The sequence below is a fragment of the Engraulis encrasicolus genome, unplaced genomic scaffold (genome assembly GCF_034702125.1).
Source record: "Engraulis encrasicolus isolate BLACKSEA-1 unplaced genomic scaffold, IST_EnEncr_1.0 scaffold_54_np1212, whole genome shotgun sequence".
Lineage (NCBI taxonomy): Eukaryota > Metazoa > Chordata > Actinopteri > Clupeiformes > Engraulidae > Engraulis > Engraulis encrasicolus.
The window spans coordinates 91,404-112,200 of NW_026945862.1; the positions used below are offsets into that span (position 1 = coordinate 91,404).

The 20,797-nt window shown below is 42.6% G+C and overlaps 2 long non-coding RNA genes across 2 annotated transcripts; both read left to right on the forward strand.

Annotated features, from left to right (window-relative positions):
- The first annotated feature begins 6,859 nt into the window (after nucleotides 1-6,859).
- On the forward strand, nucleotides 6,860-18,092 carry LOC134444392 (uncharacterized). The gene is made up of 3 exons (XR_010033953.1): nucleotides 6,860-7,010; nucleotides 17,761-17,830; nucleotides 18,027-18,092. It is a non-coding gene; the product is annotated as an uncharacterized LOC134444392 (long non-coding RNA).
- A 499-nt stretch (nucleotides 18,093-18,591) lies between these two features.
- Nucleotides 18,592-19,948, forward strand: LOC134444393 (uncharacterized). Its single transcript, XR_010033954.1, has 4 exons — nucleotides 18,592-18,632; nucleotides 18,741-18,849; nucleotides 19,079-19,183; nucleotides 19,780-19,948. It is a non-coding gene; the product is annotated as an uncharacterized LOC134444393 (long non-coding RNA).
- Nucleotides 19,949-20,797: the final 849 nt, after the last annotated feature.

Genomic DNA, 20,797 nt, shown 5'->3' on the forward strand with positions numbered 1-20,797 from the left:
TAATCAATGCATCGCTCAGACTTAAGGACAATATTAGGCCTATATGATATAAAGTATTGGATTCACAGCATTATGATTAAAATGTTATTGGGAAACTACTAGTTGCGTTGTTTAATAGGCCTATGCGCCCAAATGCGCAGCCCACGGAACAGCCCCCACCCTCTCTCCTTCCCGGTTTGTGTCTGTGTAGGCTATATGCGTCGAGTGTGACAGCAAAAAAGTAACACTGAAATGAGGCTGCGCTTGTTCCAACCTTGTTATGAAGATATTAACTGTCAACTAAAACCATTAAAGTGAACAGAAGAGAGACGCCCAGTGTGACTGCCCAAGAGCTGCGCAGTGTGCCCAAAGCCTGTCAAAGGTCTTGGCGGACGGCTACAATGTCCCAGTTTACACCAAGCACTATCAAAATGTCCTGGTTACAGACATTCAGGGCCCTAAATTAACATTTTTCACCACCAGCCAAAATGGCTAGTTGATGAAATCTTACCAGGCAAAACACACACTCACTAATGGGTCAAAGTGGCTAGTAAGTTGGTCTTCTGGTGTTAATTTAGAGCCCTGCAGACATTGCATCGCCATCATCAAGTTGTATTTCACAGTTGAATATGGCTTCTAGTAATCAGCGTGTGTAGTATATGCAAGAAGTGTAGGCTACACACATTTCCTATGAAACGCAGCCAAAACCTGTGCCTGGTTCTAAGTTTTTGACGGACGTAGCAACAATAACTAGGGCGCGTGGCTTTTGCGAAAGGTGAATTGTTTCCCTTAACAATGGGATACTCTTCTCTGATTGGCTGGTGGGGTGTCCATTAACTGTGTTTATCTGGTCGCCGCATCCCCCCAAAAATAATAAAATAATGAATAACTGTTTCATATCAATGCGCTTATGAAAAACTAGATGTAAGAAGGAAAAAAAATAGTCCATATGATATGTAAGGGATAATGTATTGTCCACACGTGACTAGGAAAATATTTTCCCGACACCCGCCGACGCCGACATCTTGTGTGAGAGGTGGACACAAAGTTAATTAGGACAGAGAGAGGGAGGGGTCAACAAAGGACACGGGCCAGGAATCGAACCCGGGTCGGCCGCTTGGCAGGCGAGTGCCCGGCCCCTACCGGTTGACCACGGCAGGGCCCACGTTGATAAGTTTAACCTACAGTAGGCTACAGTCCGCATCTACATCAATATGTGTGTGCAGTGTTTACCTTCCCCAGTATAACACCGCCTCTGTAGCTATCTCAGCTAGCCTCTGTAGCTATCCCAGCTAGCCTCTGTAGCTATCTCAGCTAGCCTCTGTATAGGGTGACCAGATTTTTGTAGTCTAAAACCGGGACACTTCGTGCGTGACTGAAGGACAATATAGAGTTCTTCAGCGGAAGCGGAAGCATGTAGTAGATTGTAGTCTTTCATGTTAGCATTTAAGGACGTCCTGGTTCCTATCGGCTTCCGGCCTCCATTGGGAATGAATAGGGGTAAATTTCAAATAAGCTCCGAGTGCAAGCACGCGCTTAGCGAACCCCCGCAAAACTGTCGAGGGTGTTAAAAATAGGCTGTAGGTATGACATGGTTGATCATTTTGTGTCAAACTTCGACATAAATACGATGTTGCGTCCATATGCTAAACCCGGAAGCTTTTGGCGACTACAGAAACGGCGCCAGTATCTAACGGCATGTACGTGCTGAAGGTTGTACCCATGGCAACCAAAGGAAAGTATGTAGTTCGGAAGTTTTAATGATCAGAAAGGAGTTAGCAATATTGAATTATAATCGTCATGATTTAACATGTGAATACACCAACATGATGATACGATCCGTTCCACTAATGAGAAAGGGATGCGGGGACACGCTAATGTTCGTTGTTGCCGTGCAACTTATATTTTTGCCAAACCTGAATCTCTATGGCGTTTTGCAATGTAAAAAATCGCCAGGGAACCGGTAGTCCAAACGCCGCATACAAGTTGACGTCAACGCTGAAGAGCTCTATTTGGCGGACGGGTCTGGGGGTCCTTCCCCAGGAAAATTAGCATTTTTTACAGGGGTGGAAAGTAACTAATTACTTTTACTCAAGTATTGTACTTGAGTAGCTTTTATGAATACTTTGTACTTTTTAAGTACTTTGTACTTTTAAAATTAATACTTTTACTTGTACTTGAGTACATTTTGACACAAGTAGGCCTAGGCCTACTTTACTCAATTACACTGGAACCTGGCCTGAGTAGGCCTACTGAGTAAAAAAAATTGACTGAGAGACAAAATGCCATGCACAATAATGCCACAATCCGCCAGAAATGAAAGATTGTGCAGGATGGCACACAGCATTTCCACTATTTTACTATCTTGTATCAATGTATTGGATGATGGCTGGTGCCAAGCAAGAGATAGAGGTTATGGAGGACGATATGGAGGAAAGCTAATTAAAAGTAACTAAGTAACTTTTACTCAAATTACATTTTAAGTGAAATACTTTTTACTTTTACTTGAGTAGATTTTTAGATAGGTACTTTTACTTGTATTTGAGTAGAATTTAGGCAAGGTAAAGATACTTTTACTTGAGTACACATTTTCTGTACTCTTTCCACCTCTGATTTTTTAGATGCAATTTCCTGCATTCTAAGCAATTTTAGAGGTCGGAATGACAAATTGCAACTGACTCCTTCAGACTTTCTATGCAAGCGCTGGCTACCATTAATTGTGGCAGGTAAACATGTAATCTTTTCCATATATTTACCCTGACAGACATGGCGTAATGTAGTGGGTGGCCAAAACCGGGACATATTTGTGTCCCGAGAGAGTTTGCTCGGGACATGGGACACACAACTCCAAACCGGGACTGTCCCGGTCAAACCGGGACGTCTGGTCACCCTACCTCTGTAGCTACTGTATCTCAGCTAGCCTCTGTAGCTATCTCAGCTAGCCTCCTATTGATTCTAAATCATCACATGTTTTTTCTTCTCTTTTCTTTTTCTTTTTCTTGTTACTTTATAGAAGCTGATGTTATAGGGACTTGGTCCTCAGGGCTTGGCGATCAATTTCTGCCTCTACACATCAAAAGGGCCATAAATGATTTGTGGCTTTTGTTCTGAAATTAGCCCGCTAAAAACAAAGCCTTGCCCTCCAAAACCTTGAAAGTAAGCTTGGTAGCATGGCGGTGATGTTAAAGCCGCTAGGCAGGTCTTGAGGTGCCTGCCAGGATGTCTGCCTGACGATCTCTGCAGCATACTGTTATAAGAAAAAAAAAGTTTGATCCCAGTGTCGGCAGTCGATACTAACGTGATTATATCTACTGAGGTACGCATCATCAGAGTTTCTTGTGGAAAGTTTGTTTTGCAATGTTGGCAGGCCATCAGTCAAGGGGGTGTATAGGAACTTGGTACAGTAATATTTTTTTGTAAAATATATATTTTAGGGGCTTTTATGCCTTTATTTCACAGGACAGTCTGAGATGGTTACAGGAAGCGAGTGGGACAGAGAGATTGGGTGGGATTTGGAAAAGACCCCGGCCAGACTCGAACCGGGGTCCCCGTGGGCATGCAAGCCCAAATGTGGGGGGCTTAGCGCGCTGCACCACAGCACCCCCCGATATAGTAATGAGTTAACCTTGTGGTAGACGTAAATCATCTAATAGAAGAGCCTGGGGTCCTCATTTTCTTAACTAAACGATGCCGGCAGGTACATCTATTAGCAGGTTTGCCACTTCCTGTAGGTTAGCCTGGTTTATCGCTTTACCATGTTCTTAGTACACAGACTGTGGAGCAGGACAACATGTGCAGGTTAAATGGGGCCTAGTGGTTAATAAGGAGATGGGCTTTAGATCAGAGGATTGCAGGTTCGAATCCCACCCTTACCACTCCCCACCACACTCCATGGCCGAGCAAGACAAACTTAAAATAAGTATGAGTTGCTTTGGATAAAAAAGCGTCTGCAAAGTGTAATTTAATGTGAAATGTACGCTAAATATTTCATGCATTACAACTGAACGAACATGGAATACGCATAATCATACCCTACATTTAAACTAGTTTTGAGCAGAGATACTATGTACAAAGAAATATTTTAAAAGGAGCAAAAACACTACCACACACAGTGTCTGTCTTCACTACCACACACAGTGTCTGTCTTCACTAACACACACAGTGTCTGTCTCCTCAGCAGAAGGTAGGGTAATATTAGCAAGGGTTCTTTACGTATTGAAGTGAATGGGATGATGTGTAGCACTCCAGTATTTAACATCTGGCCTTGACGACAGCAGTTCAAGACACACATTCTCTCTCTCTCTCTCTCTCTCTCTCTCGCCCCCCCCTTCTCTCTCTCTCTCTCTGTTTAATCCTGTTTACATGCTCCTGCTCTACTTTGCTCCTAAGCCTCCGACGCCATCGGCTATTTTTCAGACTGAATCAGCTGCACCTCTCTCTCTCTCTTTCTTTCTCTTTTTAGGTTATGTATCCATGCTCTCCCTCACAACACCCCCCTCCCACACACACACACACACTCTCTCTGTCTCTCTCTCCATCTCTCTCTCTCCACACTATGAATGCCGCCTCACTTTCTTTCCTCCTCCGGAGCGAATATGGATTACTCTGTGCCACCCAGCTGTGTTCCCAGTAATGTGCTGCTGATGAAAACCCAGTTACCCCCGGCTCGCCTCGACTGCCGCCGCTCCTGCCGTGCGTTTGGAAGCTGTGAGAGTGTGTGATTGGTTTATCCCGTCCCGCACACCAGTATCAAAGCACATGCTCTGCAGTGAGGCTCGTGTCAAATATATTTTAGGGGGTTGTTGTGTTGCTGTTGTAGCAGTGGCCTACAAGACCATAAGAAGACTTCCATTATAGATACCGTATCCAACCAAGTGTATTCACTTTGTGTAAAACAGCAGAAAAACCATTTGGCCTCTCGGAAGTGACCCCACTCTTGGTTGTTCTGGTCAAAGCACACATACAGTAGTTCAAAGCACACATAAAATGCCCAGTTCAGCAGGGAATAGGAGTAGTAATAAATCGGGTGATTCTACAAGTCTACATTGCACTTAGCACAAAGTTCGTTAGCATGCCAAGGTTGTGACCTCGCTACGTGTAATTTCAGCTATGCTTTACTTTAATAAGTGCAGCTTTATCTCAACATGGATGCATTATCAATGTTATTAAAATGCATTGTATTGTGAAAGGTGTTGTAATCCTTCATGGACTCTGACTGTACATGTTAGCCAATAGCATCACTAGTTCTTGTTGGCAGGATAGCCATGCATACAGTAGCAGTTACTGGTAAAGACAAATAACCTCCAGCAGTGTGTTTGATCACGTACTTGTTAATTGCATGCCACCTGTTATCAGAAAATGGGAATGTCTGTTCAGGTTTATAATCTTACACACACACACACACACAGAGAACCGTTTAAATATTTGTCTGTGTGTGTGTGTATGTGTGTGTGTGTGTGTGTGTGTGTGTGTGTGTGTGTGTGTGTGTGTGTGTGTGTGTGTGTCAGTACATGTGTGTCTGTACATGTGTGTGTATATGTCTGTATTTTATGTGTCCGTTTGCTTGTCGGAGGTTCCCATGTGCAATTAATTATCTCCAGAGTTCCAATGACATTAAGAGGCTGATATTCCATATATGAATGCAATTATGGAGGCAAACCTGCCATCAATGTCAATAAGCTGCAGAGAGCAGCAGCAGCAGGGGAGATAGGATGGGGAAGACTGCAGAGAGATAGGATGGGGAAGACTGCAGAGAGATAGGATGGGGAAGACTGCAGGGTGACTAGATGGGGAAGACTGGTGAGACGTGTCGATGGACTCGATAAGCCTTTGCATCAGTGAAGGCCTGCTCGTGCCCACACACAGGGCCGCTGACTGGGCCCAAAACAAATTCGTAAGGCCCCTCCAGCAATACATACAGTTCAATGTATTGGGGACCCAATTCTGGGTCACCTCTGTCTCCCTGGGCCCAGGACAACGGACCCCTTTACCCCCCTCTGTTGGCTTCCCTGCCAACACACACACATGTACCTGAGACACATCAGAGAAGAGGGATGATTGAGGGAGGGAGGGAGAGAGAGAGAGAGAGAGAGAGAGAGAGAGAGAGAGAGAGAGAGAGAGTCAGAAATGAAAAAGGGGAGGGCTACATACACAGTACAGCTTGGTGGTGCTGATGATGATTATGATGGAGCTACACACTGCATGAAAAGAGGAATTTGTGGATGAGTTTTGCACCTTAAATTGCCTCATACCTCAAGCCACAGCATTTGCGGCTCCCCCATGCCCCCCTCCCATCCCCTTCTCAGAAGAGCCTTTAATATGTAAATGCCAGTGATCAGGTCGGGAGCTGCCCCAGTCAATTTCAAGTGGGGTGGGGTGGGGTGAGGTCAGGTGGGTGGGAGGGAGTGGGGGGTCGGCAGGCCTGTTTCTAGGATTTTGGGGTCCCTAGGCAACGGGATTGTTGGGGGCCCTAGGGCATTTTTTGGGCTTTTACTAAAATAAACCTTTCTACTAGCCAGAGCTTTGCTGTCAGTACATTTTATTATGATACTATAAGCTCAGAAATTAAGTTGATCAAACAATTTGATCTGTGCTATAAACATTTAAATGAACCTACAGAATAGGCAATCAAAATAGAATCATCTGAATGATCTTTCTTGGACATACATTTTGAAGTGACCCTTCGAATTAAAAAAGGTTCCTCAACTGCTTTTGAGGAAAAACATCAATGTGCTTGGCCACTCTGGTTTTTAAATGGTATTCTGAACTAAAGCAAGGATTGTTCAAGTTAGTTGAAAATAGACCGTCTCTGGTTAAATTAGTTCTACACCAAGCCTTTATGTGGCAGTAAAACTAATTGGCACAATGCGAATTCCACACACAAGCCACAAAGAAGCCATCTACCGCGGTCAACAACACTTCCTGATTGAACAGAATCACGCGCTGTCTGTGTGGTTTCACTGTTACAAGTTTCTTGGCGATATGGGGGGAAAGTTCCTCACATACCAACGGAAAATGGGCTTCACATACATGTAAGTACATTTTACTCAACTGTGGTTTAAAGTTTCAGTACTCAAGAGCGACTGAATAGCTCCTCTGAACACAGATCCGCCATTGCTAAGTTGTAGCACAGCCGCTTTACATAGCTGGTAGCTCAAGTCCCCTCAATGTGACTAGGCCTACACTAGTTGCTGCTGTACGCTAGTAAATTCTGATGACTTGCGAGCATCGTAATGACAAAATGCTGTGGTGAATGTGTTAAGTATACTTGTTGATGGTAAATTGTTTGACATTGCTCGTTCTCAGTTGCCTTTCCCCTGCCTAAAGATAGACAAAGGCTACCGTTAGCATGCTATTGCGTTAGCTCATCAACTAGATGCTGGACACTGCTCATTTTTCACGTCTGCCCGGCATTTCGTTGATGAACTAACGCTTAGACTCCTTGTCAATGTATTTTACAGCGGCAAAAATGCATCTAGGCGACGTTGGCAAGACTGGTGTGCCGTCTGGGTATGTTGGTTTTCCATTCCCTGATTGTCGCTCCCAACGCAGGACGCTCCCCGGTCGGCTCGCTCCCACTAGCCAGACTATCGATCCCACCGCCATATAACGGAGTGTGATGTCCATTTTTCCAAGGTTTCCACGGAATGGCAAACACTAGGCCTCGGCCAGGATTGAACGCATAGGCCCACTCCTCATGTTACGGTGCAGAAAATAATTTATTGGATCCAGTATGAGAAAAAGTGATAAATGAAAGTCCAGTTGAAATTAACTTAACAGTTCCAAGTAAACGAAAGATTAGTGAAAGTGTAACACAATAACGAGTAGGTATGTATGGTCAAAATAGTGTTACAAACCGGGCTGCATTTCCCATTCAACCACCCCAGCCAAATGACCCGGCTATAATACACTTGACACATGACGTCACCCCAATGGTGATCGTCACACATAAACCAATAAACATAAAACCAAAACTAAATACATAATCGAGCCATAAACATTACATTAATATTATCCATAATAACCAACATATTTCATATTCAACCCAAAATGTTATATTAGTAGGCCAAAACATAAAAATCACCAAAATGGCTGTAACATACCGGCCCCTAATTTTGAACCAACAAAATTACCAAATCATACAAGGAGCAGCCATTAACAAAACATCAGTGTACATAAACCACACATAGCACATAATAGACACAGCATCAGCAATAGCACCACATACCCAACCCGTTCCCAAAGTCCATTTCAATAGCACAAATCAAGAGTCCTTTTTTTGTGTGTGTGCGCATGAGTACGTGTGTGTGCATGTTTGGGCGGATGTGTGCGTGTGCGCTTGTTTTCATAGTCCATGAGAAAAAAGAAAAAAGGCTCTTCAGACAAAAAAGGTCCAAAAATCCAAAAGCAAATATTGCTCAAAGTGACCATGAATTTCAATTGTCCATCATTTCAAGCATGAATCATGATCATATGTCATGTAGTATACACCATTTCCTTCAGTAAACCATAAACTGCAATGACCATGCAATAACATTGTAATACACCTGTCAGAACCTTTAAGTATACCAAAAATAAGCTTCTTCATTCCATATCAATATTGCATGCCTTTCATAAAATAAATAACCGGTTCCCATGAAAATAAAAGAAAGAGAGTGAAAGAGAAAAGTCAAGTCACGTGCAGTCAAGTCAAGTCGAAGAAAAGAGAGAGAATGAGAAAAAGAGAGAGAAACCTGCAGGTTCAGACCAAAGAAAAAATGGGCAACTTAGCTAGGTCATTCTTTGCATTTCTTATTGCAGGGGCCATAATTGACTTAGCGGAAAGGGGGGGGGGGATCTGTTCCATTTCCATTTGTTTCCATTTTCTTATGCATAAGGGGGGTTTAATCCATTCATGGTTTCTTATCCATGTTTTCCAAGATTTCCACGAGTTTTTCCACATTTCCATAATTTCCAAATTTTCCATGTTTCCATAATTTCCAAACTTTCCATGATTCCATATTCTTTTAACTAACCAAGCGAGGGTTCTAAGAAGTTGGGGGGGGGGGGCACAAAGTCACTTGGTTTGTTTGATGACTGGATGAGTCACCATGGGTCTTTAAGATATCTTAGAATGCCATTTCCAGTTCCAGGTTTCAATTTGTATATATGACTTGCTTTCCATTTTGTTTTGGGACCATCAGATATGTTTGTATTCGTCCATTTCCATTCCAGTTCATATTTGTGTTCTTTCTTTCCATCACACCTTTCTTTTAGTGTGTCTTTCCATGTAACTGGGTTTGTGTTTGTTGACCATGATGGGGGAGAGAACAGCTTGGTAGCAGAGCAGGATTCCACAGGAGAGGTTGTTGTGGCCAGAGAGCACACCATTCTTTCTTTTCTGGCCCATTTGGCCGGTCTTGGCACAGAAGAGAGGCTATGGGTGATGTGCCACATGAGGATGCCTCACCTAAGCGCTCACTAGGTGAGGGGTTTGTCCGTATTTCCACTCCCCTGTTCTCCACGCTGGCAAAAAAACATTGTGCGTTCTCACCTGAGCCTATAGAGCCATGCAGGAACCACCATCCCAGAACTGTTTGTACAGCCCAAGGGCCACTGCTAATGCTGTTGATGACCCTGTGATGCTCTAGAGCTCTTGGAGCATTGACATGCCTGTAGCCCAATGCCGGCATTGCTGGACTTGATGTCAACCTCCTTGAGGTATGAGAATGACCTTATGTCTTTTTGCTTTGGAATGTGATCGGGTGTCACAGAAATGTGTGTTTGTGAATACGTCATGGAGTTTGAGGTAGTTGTTGCTGTCCAATACAGCTACTTCCATTCCATAAATGTTGGATGTGGACATGATTTTCTTTCTTGGTTCATTGATTCCAATGTAATTTTTTTTATTGCAGAGTACACTTTCCGGCCCCGGTATTGCTTCCAGTGGCACTTGACAAGATTGTGTCTGAGCGTTCTTCAGTTTGAGTCTCACATTGGTTTCCATTGTTGTATGTGCAAGATTGTTGGGTGCTTTTTGTTGCAGGTGTTACATTATAAACGATTCTGGCAATCTGCTTAAATGTCCTTTTTGCATACATCCAAAGTATAAACCATTCGATTTCATGAATTCAAATTTTGTCATTATTTGGTTTGTTTTTGAAGCTTTCACACTCCACTATAGAGTGGTTGTCATTGCAAAACATGCATGGCTTTGTAAAACAATTCAAACGGTTTGTGTTGTGCGAATGCACCCTTGTTTGTGCTGGTGCAGCAGCTGTAGCGAAACTGTTCATTTTGGGGTGTAGTTTGCTTCCAGTCTGAAATGTTCTGTAATTCTCCAAAAACGGGATCCAGCAGTGCGTGCTTGTTTGTCAATAAATTCCAGTAAATTTCCAAATGAGGCTCTTTGTTTATGCTTTTCATAGATGTTGTTTACAACGCTTCTCAATTGGTGAATTGTTCCAGATAATAAAGTCGTTGTTGCCTGTTGTCTGTTCTTATTTCAACTGTTTGTTCAAATGATTTCATTAATGTTTCGTACTGAAGTGGGTGGCCATGGAAGACAGGTATTTCTTATTGGGGTAACTGTGACAGTAAGTGTTGTTTTGCAAGCATTTCGGTGATTTCCTTTTGTTTTTGTTTTTTATGACGTCGAGAACGTTGCGTTGTATCGTTTGATGGTTTATTTTGCGCCTTATGCGCGGGCATTTGCTTGGTGACATTCAATGATAGGCCTATTGGGCTTTGTTCAGTTTTAAGTGCGGCTGGATTGACTTTTGCTTTCCTTGTGGTACTGTGTAGCGAGGGTTGATTTGTCTTAATTTTTGTTTTCGTGGTTGTGGTTATTCTGTCGAGGCGCAAGGTGGCGTTTTGAAATGAGCAGCAGGCATTTCGAGTTCCTGAAGGACTTGGATTTTTGCGTCAGCCTGTGCCATTTTAGTTTCAAGTTGGTGTTTCTTTTTTGCAAATGTTATTCTGAGCGCTTCCATTTCTAGTTCGAGTGCTTTATCCAGAGCGTCCGTCTGAGCTTGTAATTGGGCACGTTCTACACGCGCATCAGAAAGCGCTTGGGAGGCGTTACAGCCAGGACTGGAGGTTTCGCTTGGCGGTTTTACTTCTGCCACCTGCGAGATGCTGTCATGTGGGGAAATGGCTGTATCATGTTCATGAGCCACGTCAATTTGCTGTTCAGTTTCACAAGCATTCATTTCAGTTTCTTTTTCAGATGAATCAGCATTCACTTCGTCAGATTTTAACCACATTTCCACTACTTTCACAAACTCCAAAAAGCACAATACTTTTGGCTGATACCAATCGATATGATCACTGTCTCTTTCTTCCTCAGTCAATAAAGATTGGACTTGCTCGTGTACCTCAACGAAGTCATCCAAAAACCGTATGAAATGAGAAAGTGCATGTTCAACTTCTTCCTTTCCGCCAACTCCTTCAATCAAAGCATCTATCTCATTGCGCTTTCTCAATAGCGCGCCCAACTTTCCACGCCTACTTCTCATCAACTGATATAAATGATTTTCCTTTTCAACAGTTTCCTGCACATCGTCCACATTAAGTTCAGCCATACTTTCACTTTCCACGTTCAGTTTCAAGCACTACAACATCCAGCACCACTTTTACGCACCATCCAACTCCAATCCAATTTGTTTCCAAGCTTGCTTCCGCATTAACCACAGCTGGCACGGCGGCCGAAGTTGTTTGAAATCCGTTTTACTCACGGTTGATGATCGTCGTAGTGTTTCAAATGTCCAAGTAGTTTCCTCAACAGTCCAAGCTTTCCAGATCCAGTAATCCTTTGACTATTTTGACTTTGTGACGTCCATTTTTCCAAGGTTTCCACGGAATGGCAAACACTAGGCCTCGGCCAGGATTGAACGCATAGGCCCACTCCTCATGTTACGGTGCAGAAAATAATTTATTGGATCCAGTATGAGAAAAAGTGATAAATGAAAGTCCAGTTGAAATTAACTTAACAGTTCCAAGTAAACGAAAGATTAATGAAATTGTAACACAATAACGAGTAGGTACGTATGGTCAAAATAGTGTTACAAACCGGGCTGCATTTCCCATTCAATCCCCAAGCCAAATGACCCGGCTATAATACACTTGACACATGACGTCACCCCAATGGTGATCGTCACACATAAACCAATAAACATAAAACCACATAATCGAGCCATAAACATTACATTAATACTATCCATAATAACCAAATATTTCATATTCAACTCAAAATGTTATATTAGTAGGCCAAAACATAAAAATCACCAAAATGGCTGTAACACGGAGTTAGTTATCTTTTTGGTGTTAGTTTTTTTTTTGTCTCTAACCCTAACCTTAACCCTAAACCTAACCCTAAATTGCTTGTATGTGGCAGTGTATGATGATACGTGAAATATAATCGGTGGGACTACACGTCCGGGAGTGATAGAAACACCTGGGACTACACGTCCGGGAGCGATCTCAGTTGGGAGTGTCCTTGGTTTTCAGTGCTGGGCAGTAGCGAAGCGACTAGTTTAATTACATTCTCTAATAGCTAGTAGCTTGGTCGTAGCGTCACTACCATGTATCTAGTAGCTCAGGGGCCCCTATGAAAGATTCTAATTTTGGGCCTACCCCACCCGGTCCGTGTATATTTTGGTAATTGGATTTTCCCTTATGAATGGGAATTCAAAAAACGAAAAACGACTGGTTTGTTTGATTTTCGTTTCCAAACCCAAAACCAAAAATTGAATTACGCCGCATTTTTCTTTCATTTTCATTTTTTAATTACACTTTAAAAAATGAAATTCAAAGTCAACTCAAACGGAAAAACGGACCAAAAACAAGCATTATTCATATTCTCGCAGCCGGAAGTCGCCTTCGATTGGCTATAACGGCTCCCTTCTGATTGGCTTTCATTTGACAGTGCGCACGACTGACAGAGTTTTACAGTAGGCTAAATGTCGTACCAGAAGATGCCTGGTTGGCTTTATCACTTTTAGCAAGTGCAGTGAGTGAGAAGAAAACATCGTAAACAACAGCGTAATTGCAAAAGTGGCAGAGTTCAAACTATGAAAGTCTATGCCTATGAAAAATTGAGCGATAATGTCAACGAAGTAGGCAGGCTTCAGACCATTTTAATTCACTCGGTCACTGAATCCTGTCCTCGCGCTGGCTAAAATAATGCCTCACAGCTAAAGACCTAGACCTAGTGAAGCTGTCTTCCATGACACTCCTATGTGGATAAGTTTCGCTTTGGGATCTGAGATTTTTATACATTGCAGAAGAAAAGACTTCACTTTTCTATTAACTGAAAGAAGTTGGGTTTTATTAACCCGTTAAGACACTGCGTTATACATTTGCTAGAACAATGACCGTAGTGCAATAGGCAACTATCCATGCGTTGTCATAATATTGTAGTAATATGGTACCTAACTTTTCAATGACAGTGTGCCACCACTGGAGGTACGGCGAGGGGTTATGTAAAAAAAAGGGGTTATGTGTAGCCTACTTCCACCAAAGCATTTGATATTGTGTTGCACTCCCCTTTGTTGCACTCACTTTTTATCATGCTCATAATCACAATTAGTTTTGTGGGGAAGCGCTTGCAACGTCTTGTCAAGGACGTGCGTAACGAGCGGAATGGAGAGGAGCAGGCACTAAGTCGGAAGTATATCAAAAATATTTATGCCTTTAATTTACCTTCGCCAAAGACATCAGAAAATAAATGTACGCCTACACATTGGCATCATGAAACGGACAGGACATATCACTGGCAACAGAAAACGAAACCATTCACTTCTTCTAAGTTCAGCAGCATCAAACTACAACACGCTTCTCTGCTTACAATGATATGCAGCAGTTTCACGCGAAGCCACCTCCTACAGGTTACCACTTCTCAATAAAAATCGCTCACATCAACGACTTGACTACGGCTTAAATACACCCACTAATATGCTTGCCATTGGCGGCGCCTCCGCCCATGGCCATGACAATGTTCGGAGAAAGTGTTCCATTGCGAGCTCAGGTGTGCGCGTGTGTGCGCGTAGCCTACCAGTGCGTGCGTGTGCGCTTTCGCTCATCAAAGTCCCGACATTTAAGAAAACTGAAAATGTTCACATATAAACCATTCGTGAGATTTTAAAATAGGCTAAATCAGCCAGTGACAAGAGGGATGGAAACTTCATCTTCTCACAAGTTTGAACATCTCCAAAAAAATCCGTAATGCTGTCTGCGCCCTCAGTGTGACCACGTAGTGCAATGTACTTTCACAGAACAGTATATCAATGATCACTTTCACATGTGCCCGGTTTATTTCAACAAAGTCCATTAAATTGTTTTGTCACTTAACACTTCCGTTTTGTAATCTCTTTGGTGCAAGTGATTTGCAACCAAAAGTCTTATCCCCATCTCTGTCAGTGACTGACTGTATTCACATGATCGGCCCCCTCAAGAAACGTTTGCTACATTCAGAAGTAACGCTGATGCTGAATTTGAGAGAATACTCAAGCAAATTAACGGAGAACAATTACTTAAAAGGCCACTACACGCAGGACTGCAACCACCATCCATTGTGGAAGTGTTAGATTCCGGTAGGCAATAAGACGTTTCCGAGAATTCGCAGCATTTATGCTGATTAAATGGGGTTGTTAACCATGCGTAATAGTATGCGTAACAATATAGTATGGCTCCATGAGTATGTGCACACGTGTTCTTCATCTCTGAGCCCTGTGACAGTTTGCAGTGATTGCATTTGTTATCTGTTAAAATACATGGTTAATGTACTATTTTGAAGTTAAACATTTTGAGGGGAAAAAAGGAACACCAGTAGGCCTATTTTCTTAGGAACACCTAGTGTTTTCTGGCTTCATGCCTTTCCTGCCTCCCTCCCCCGAAAAAAAGAATAGATAAATGAAATAATTAATAGTGACTTTATTCATATCGTGATTGAAATTGTAAACAAAAATTGTAGGGTGTGTGTGTGTGGGGGGGGGTTTGGTGCCGCAAAAATAGAATCTTTCACATGGCCAAAAATTGGCGGCGCCCCTGGGCTACCCTACGGCACGGCATTTATATAAAAGTATTTCATCCTACCATCCCACCTTGAGCGCGAGTTGACGTTCTGGCTGTCAAATGAAAGCCAATCAAAAGGGAGCACTGACTTATACTTCTTACTGTAGCCTAGACGTTGTAGCCAATTGGAGACGAGAAACTCTTTACCCTAACCTGTCTGACTTCCGGCTGTGAGAATATGAATAATACTTGTTTTTGGTCGTTTTTCCGTTTGTGCTGACTTTGAATTTCATTTTTTAAAATGTAATTAAAAGAAGAAAATGAAAGAAAAATGCTGCGTAATTCAATTGTTCGTTTTGGGTTTGGAAACGAAAATCAAACAAACCAGTCGTTTTTCGTTTTTTGAATTCCCTTCATAAAGGGAAAATCCAATTACCAAAATATACACGGACCCCCCCCCCCCCCCCCCCCCCTTCTTTTTTTCTTTTTAAATTATTCCTATTGTTATTCGGGGGAGCGGAGGGGGGCATGAAGGACATGAATCCAACACATAGATTTATATAGGCCTAATTTGAATTGTTAAGAATCTTCAGAGGGGGCAAATAATCATTCTGAAAGACATAAAGCATTATGGTCGGAAAAGCTGAGGCTTTTGTTTTTCCATATTCAAATAAGACAGATTTCCCAATATCATTTCCATTAACTCTTAATTAAAACAGCGCAGATAGCTACTCAACATAGAGACAATTTTCCTTTCTTTGCGCCTACCCCGTGTGGTTAGCCGCCTGGGTAGCCTAGGACGCAATTCCATAGGGTTACACTCACAGAGCTTATTGGTAGTCCGCGTCAGTCTGGTATTAGACATAGGCTGTGCCGTGTGCGCAGATTATCCAAAATGATTTGGTGACTGACGTCAATAGCCTATCTAACCTGCAGCTGTCTCGTCAAATCGCTGTTCATTTTCTGCATCCAAGTTTTCCGTCGGACTGAAACTGAACGTGACTAACAGATTGTGGTGCGCTGTCCATCAGCACCACGCTGACATTAGTCTAATTTAGACGTCCGATAAGCATTTAGCCTATTTCGTGCCAAGGGTAAAACTCTTTGTAACTTCATGAGAAGAAGAAAATCTCTTGCCCTAGCCATTAGGTTAGCCTACTCCGTGTTGTTACATTGTTGTGAGGAATGATTGTAAAAAAAAAAAAATAGCCACCGCTTATCAAAGGCACCGCTCTCCTGCGCAAACATGATAATTAAATGGCTGATAAGAGCATCCAAAACTTAGGCTACAAGTTGTTGTCAAATCAGCCTTCATTCCCCTCACGTAAGTTTCAACTCATGCTGTTGGGTGACCAGAGAGAACCAAAACTTTACTGATGAGAGGGTCAAAACCGAACACAAAAGCAGGTCAACGAGTGTTGTGTTCCCCCCTTGCGCTGTTGGTCCACACCGCGCTGACAGTGGCAGTTGATAGACGTGCAACATTCATCACGAAACGCGGATAGGGCCTATAATCTACAAATTTGATATGGACAAAACAACAACCCCTCCATCATGAGTGTTGTGCCATTGCTATGCAGGATAATGGCCGAACCATTTAGTTATATAAAAAACATTATTTTGGCACTTAATACCCACGAAGCAAGCGATTCTGTCAGCCCTGCAATCGCTTCAGCAGTAGGCTATGGTAGTCGGGAAAGTAGGCTATTATGTTTGGAGGCTATAGCCTAGTTTATCACTTTTGCCGTTTGCTCGCGGTGACATAAAGGTGGATTGTTTAAATAGGAGCCATGCTAGCGTGCTCTCTTGGAAGTTTATCCAAGGTTTCTGTTTGTTAGTTAGGCCTATCATTTGATTGCGTTTGCAAACGCAATGTCATTGAGTGAGCATACCTTCTTTCTTGGAGAAAAATTGAGTGACCAGTTGCCTGCTTCTGACCCTCTCTTCTTTCTGCCGTCTTTTCTTGCCAACCTGACTACATTACTCTGTCACCACCAGCTCACCATCATGTGGTTAAGACATAGATTGTAGCCTACTGTAGCCTGACTAACATTCTAACATTCTATGGGTTAAGACATCAAGTCGCTCTGTAGGCTACTCCTGCTGCCAGCATTTCGGACGCTGTGCGATTCAACGCCTCGCGCGCCGCCAGATTGGACCGCACCATTTCGCAAGAGCTAAGGGGGGGAGGGTCCTAAAGAACTGACGAAAACGTTATGGAAATCGATAGTTGTGTGTTTAATGGGCCTACGTTCATTTCCAATTACCATTTCATTGTAAATAGACATTTTTTTAAAAAGGCAAGAATATTAGTTCTAATATTTTATTAGGCTATTAATTGCCATCCGCGGACGGGCCGTTGTGTTGGTCTGGGCCGTTATAATCAGTACCACTTTTCCCCCCCTGTCGGCGCCCCTGAGTAGCTAACGTCCCTGTAGTTAAGCTATTTTTCCTCAAGTAGCGACGTAGTCTACAAAAGCTACAATTTGTCCCCCATCGATTTTACTCAATGATTTTTGTTTTACTTTCCCTATCCTAAAACCTAGGCAGTCACACAGGGCAACAGTAGGCAACCTGTCCTTAAAAAGTATGGGTCCTCAAAACAGCACTTGTTGCAGAAATAAGTGTAGATGGCCTCTTCAAGAAATTGAAATTATGTATGATCACTTTTTCTTATTGTTTCACGTGGAGGTCTACTGACCTTGTCTAAATAATGTAGGCTAGTTTATGTCCATGTATTATATTAGGACCCAAGGTTAATGGGTTATTCTATTTGCCATGTTTTCACAGGCTGCTGTCTCATAATATGGCGAAGACGAGTCACCTGAAGGCCTAACTCGCCATAGAAGACTGAAAGAATGTAAGATTAACTTCTTTGTGACCAATATGACTTGCTCATTGATACATTTGCTATGTCAATATGAGGTGCATGGCGAATTATTTAATTTATTTGTCTCGCTTCTAGGAGCTGTAGAAACAACAGGGTGTTCTTTTTCAGGGTATTCTTTTTTATAGAACTGGACAGGTCATTTATTCGTTCCCCTTGTTTTTTGAAGTGTCCTGCAGGATGCTGTGTCCTGCAATCCTGTGTGCTGTGCTACAGACGCGTGTGGAGGTCAACCCCTAAATGGGCACAGTCTCACCACAGAAGAGTGAAAGAGGGTAAGCTTAACCTATAGCCTACGTCAGGGTCGGGGAACGTTTCTCATTCGAAGGGCCACTTCAAATTCATCCGAGGGGCCGTAAAAGTCCTCCAAGGGCCGTACTATGAACACAAACCAGGATTTTCCCTTTCACTTTAGGCCTATATTGAAGGCAGCCACATTTAAACAAACACCACCTTCTTCAGGTTCCCTGAATATAACTTAATTGTTTTGCAAATGTATTTTCTAAGATTCCTTTACAAAATATGTATATTTCATGTGAAGCTGAATCGCATTAAAATTATATCGGGGGGCCAGATAAAAATGCCTCAAGGGTCGCAAACGGCCCTAGAGACATAGGTTCCCCACCCCTGGCCTACATTGTCAATATGACTTGTGCTACTTTATAGATAAGTTGTCAATGCTGTGCATTGCTATGCTTTGATTCATTTTCTTACATCCTACAGATCCTGGGCCAATGGGCCAATCTTACAAGAGACCACAGAAAACTGATATAGTGTAAGATTATCCCTGTTGGGCTCAATAGGTCTTGCTTATTGACATATTTGCTATGTCAATATGAGGTGCATGGTGAAGTATTTATTTATTTATTTGTCTCGCTTCTAGGAACTATAGAAACAGAGTGCCTGCTGCAGTATGGCGAGGACACCCTGAGCAGAGAGCTCCAATAGACCCAGGTCCAGTGTCTTGGCAGGGTGAAATGGCACTGATATGGGTATGTACTGATGTCAGTTAAAATGAATGAATGAATTAATTCTCATATCTGAATAATGTGCACACTGGATTTACCACACACACACACACACACACCCTAGGCCTAGATGATTTGGACCCAAGGTTACTTTTACCACAGCTCTGGCACATCAATTTTCATTTGTTTAATAACTGGTCAGGTCATTTATTCATTCCCCTTGTTTTTTTTTTGTTTTTTTTGTTTTTTGTAGTGTCCTGCAGGATGCTGTGTCCTGCAATCCTGTGTGCTGTGCTACAGACGCGTCTGGAAGCCAACCTGAAATAAGCACAGTCTCTCCACAGAGGAGTGAAAGAGGGTAAGCGTAACCTATAGCCTACGTCAGTGGTGGGGAACCTTTCTCATTCGAAGGGCCAATTCAAATTCATCCGAGGGGCCGTAAAAGTCCTCCAAGGGCCGTACTATGAACACAAACCAGGATTTTCCCCTTCACTTTAGACCTATATTGAAGGCAGCCACATTTAAACAAACACCACCTTCTTCAGCTTCCCTGAATATAACTTAATTGTATTGCAAATGTATTTTCTAAGGTTCCTTTACAAAATATGTCATTTTATGTGAAGCTGAATAACATAAAAATGATATCGGGGACCAGATAAAACGGCCTCAAGGGTCGCAAACGGCCCTCAAGACATAGTTCCCCACCCCTGGCCTACATTGGCAATATGACGTGTGCTACTTTATAGATAAGTTGTCAATGCTGTGCATTGCTATGTTTTGATTTATTTTCTTACATCCTACATATCCTGGCAGGGAGACAGTGCATGAGACTATAAAAGACAAAAATAGTGTAAGATTATCCCTGTTGGGCTCAATATGACTTGCTTATTGATATATTTGCTATGTCAATATGAGGTGCATGGTGAAGTATTAATTTATTTGTTGTTTCTACAGCTCCCAGAAGTGAGACTGAGTGCCTGTTGCAGTATGACGAGGACACAGTGACCAGAGACCTTCAGTAGACCCTTCTGGCATGATTGGCGGCTGAAGAACATGAAATCAACAGCAATGTTTATAATGTTGTACATACCTGTATAGTCTGTATTAAAAGGCAGTACCTGTACTATTTTTTCCTCTTACTTTCATATTTACCACGTATTTACTATGAATTGACAACTTTTACTCAAATCCATTTTTGTATGTGCCCTGACTAAAACTATCCTTAAACCTAACCTGTCAGAGGTGTAACAACAACCTGCTCTTAGCAGTGTGGCAGCAGTCTACTTGGATGCAGCGGGGAACATAGAACCCTTTTTTGAAAAAGCATTGTATGTTTCTGAGTTTTATGAATTGTGCCCTTCCCAAACATCATGCATAGGCTAGGCGTATCTAGCCTCGCGAGACCATCCACATACTTCCGGCCAAGGATTGCCTCCACTATAATGAAATGGTAGTATATGGGATGGTCAGGACCAGGCTAAGGCGTATCTATGACACGCTGATTTGAACCCACTATCGCGGGTGTCTAATACGCATTTTCAAGTTAAGTCGTGCTCCACAACGCCCTGTGACAGGTTCGGTTTAGGGATGGTTTTGGTTTAGGCACAATTTAGGCAGAAATTCGCCTAATCTCGCTGTTCTTGGCAAAAAGCAGCAGAAACATTACTTCACTGACAGGTTAGGTTTAGGGGTGGTTTTGGTTAGGGCACAGCAAAGCATATTTGCGTTTAGTAACAAATGCACTGTGACAAAACAAAATCGCCGACACGGCGGGGAAAACTGCGCAAACCTCGTCACGTGTCAAAAGTGCATGAAAGCGCTTTACTGGTGCGTTGAGGAGCACGATTTAAATTCAAAATGCGTCGCACCAACACGCTGAATGCACTAGCGTGCGATACGTACGCTAAAGCATTATGACAGCCTGCCCAAACCTAATCTGTCGGTAATGAAATGTTTCCTAGTTGTACATTTG